Genomic DNA, 2,922 nt, shown 5'->3' with positions numbered 1-2,922 from the left:
AGCACAGCTATATATTGTCATATGTAGAAAAAATCTGACTTGAAGAAGATATAATCATGCTATATATAAAATATGTCAATTCTTGGACTTTTCTCTTATGTCCATTTCTGAATATGATTTACCTGGATCAAATCTTTACCATCTACATTTTATTAATAGCCTCCTGTTAGGAACACTGTTACAGATGATATCTATTATATCTACTCATATATCAAAACCACAGTGTGAGAAGAATCTCCTTAACTTACAGATTTTAAGGCATTAGGAACTATTTACTATTTAAAGATGTCTCTTGAAAATCATAGTTCTGGAGAATGATACAAGCAACAAAAGGAATAAGCAGTTCCTGAAAATCTCTCCTCCTACCCATGCATCAATTTTCTCCAAGAAAAAGCCAGAAACTAGTAGAAAGAAAACTCCTGCATGCCAAATATATAAAAGAATAGCCACATTGGCAGGTAAGAAAAGCTGAGAAACACACACCTACTCCACAATGAGCACAGCTCCCTACAGTCAGGAAGGAATCTCTAACTCCCAGCTACTTCCTGAGAAGCAAAATGTTTGAAATACATACAAAATGCCCCACCTTCTACAACCCCTGTCTAAAGCTTTGAAAGTACTTTTGCTTAGGAATAGCAAGGATGTAACACTGCAGAACTTCTCTAACATACAAAGATGTGGTTTTTACACAAGCGCTCCCAGCAGCTGTGGCCTTCAGATTTAGGGCAGTTTCCAGGTTCCCAAAGGAAGGGTTTTGTCTGCATGCTTCCAGCAACTGTTTGAGTTTCCAGCTTCTAACTAGCCTGTGAGAGGGTGGAACTCTGTACTTTCTTTCCTAGTTTCTTCCAGCAACAAACACAGGCCTCCAGATTCTCTCTGAGAAGAGTTTGCAAAATCTCTGTAAGCCTGGATTATAAGGTGGACACTCTTAGTGCCTTTTATCTGGACTTTATACACAGTGACTCCAGGTCTTCAGACTCTCACCAGGATTTGTGTGCACAGCAGGTTCCTCTATTTTTATACTCCCTCTTCAGGGACTGACTTCTGAATCACTCGGCTCTGAGATTGATCATCCTCCTATTTCCGGAATCTCCTTGAATCACAAATGACAAAAGGGCGATTTTTTAAATTTTCATATTCATCAGCTATCTCCATAGGCTCAGAGTGTATACCTGAAGAAGATCTCTGTCTCAGGTCCTCTAGTTGGTGTAGGACAGAATACGTGTGAGATAAATACTTGGTCTCAGCTTCTCAGAAGGAAAAGGGATTGAAGACACACACCTAACAACCCAAAATTTTCAAATGCATCCCAAAAGACCAACTTCTGTATCACCTGTTTTAGGGTAGTAATCTAAACTTCTTGGGTCCATGAAGAGCAAGGAGAGGAGTTTGGCCTTTCTCAAACATACTTGAGAAAGGTTTAGTATCTTTGATTGGGCTCACTGGTGAAGACCATCTCCCCCAGGAGGCCAGTGTAATAGGACTGGGGAAAATGGTTTTTTTATGTATTGCACAAGAAAAAGAAACAGATTCAAGGAAAATGGAGAAACAGAGAAATATATTCTACATAAAAGAAAAAAATAACCCTCCAGAATCTAATGCTGTTGAAAGAAAACAGCCATAAAAACAGTGAGGTCTGTAGATCAGTGCTTACACAAACTTTTTCAATAATCAGCCAGTGTTTCTAAAAATCCGAAGCAGGCTCATCAGCACAGTGCCTGCCTGGCAAGCATAAGGTTGTGAGTTTAATTCCTAGTAGAAAAAAAAAGCCAAAACAGAAATCATACAACTCAAGAGTAGAATAGTTAAACTGTAGCTGGGCAGGGCTGTACCTTTCTGTAATCCCAGAACTCTGAGAGGCTAAGGCAAAATGTCTGTCAATTTAAGACCAGCCTGAACTGCTTAGTGAGCTTGAGGTTATTATGAAACATTATAAGACCATATCTCAAAAATAAAACCAAATAAATGAACTGAAAAATCAATAAAGTATGCAACAATAGTCTAGATCATAGAGAAGAAAGACATTATGAACTTGAAGAAATGTCACAAGAACTCATCCAATCTGAAGAATGAAACATATAGAAGCATGAAAAATAGTAAAGATATCTTAAGGGAAGCAGGAGACACCATCAAGCATAGCAGTATATGTATGCTGCTGAAACTAAAAAAAAAAAGGAACAAAAATCATATTCAAAGAAATAATGGCAGGAAATTCCCAATTGCTCACTTCAGCAGCCGACATAATAAAATTGAAATGATACAAAGAATATTAGCATGACCCCTGCGTAAGGAGGATGCATAAATCTGTGAAGTATACATATTTTGTCATATACAAGAGTTGTAAAATTGAATCTGTGGATGCTGTTATAAGTAGAATGAATTCTTTGGCAAAACATGGGGACAGGGTTAAAATCACTTAAAGTAAATAACAGAAGTAAATACTAGCATGGGCTATAAAGAGCTGAAAATTACTCATGGGGAAGCAACATCCTATTAAAAATCCTCACATAAGCTACATACTATCCTCTCTTTTCTAGTCCCAAACCTGCAATAATCCCCAAACAGAAAATGAGGGTGAAAACAAAGAAGGTTAGGCATAAATGTAGATATAGATATAGATACAGATACAGATACAGATACAGATACAGATACAGACACAGAAGTAAATCTTGTATCACAGGAGAGAGAAAGCAAAGGCAGAGCAAAGAATCCACTAAGAAAGAAGAAAACAAAAACCTCATAGCAGAAACCTGAGAATAGATCTTATAGAGATAAAGAAAATAGATGTGTTTAAAGAGGAACTGAGCAAAAGTTCACAGCAATTACACTCAATATTCCCATAGTGAACTTGGAGAAAACAGGTAAAAAAAACTAGATAGGCTAACAAAAACAGTTAAAATTTGATTGATGGATCAAACAAGA

At 37.0% G+C, this 2,922-nt stretch overlaps 1 non-coding gene across 1 annotated transcript; it reads left to right on the top strand.

The window, feature by feature from the left end:
* Positions 1-2,219: 2,219 nt before the first annotated feature.
* Positions 2,220-2,326, top strand: LOC111816734. The gene has a single exon (XR_002821072.1). It is a non-coding gene; the product is annotated as a U6 spliceosomal RNA (small nuclear RNA).
* The last annotated feature ends 596 nt before the right edge of the window (positions 2,327-2,922 follow it).

Source organism: Octodon degus, unplaced genomic scaffold (assembly GCF_000260255.1).
Source record: "Octodon degus isolate 3935 unplaced genomic scaffold, OctDeg1.0 scaffold00038, whole genome shotgun sequence".
In the NCBI taxonomy this organism is placed as follows: Eukaryota; Metazoa; Chordata; class Mammalia; order Rodentia; family Octodontidae; genus Octodon; species Octodon degus.
Note: the sequence above shows the minus strand (reverse complement) of the source record. Positions and strands in the feature narration are given on the sequence as shown.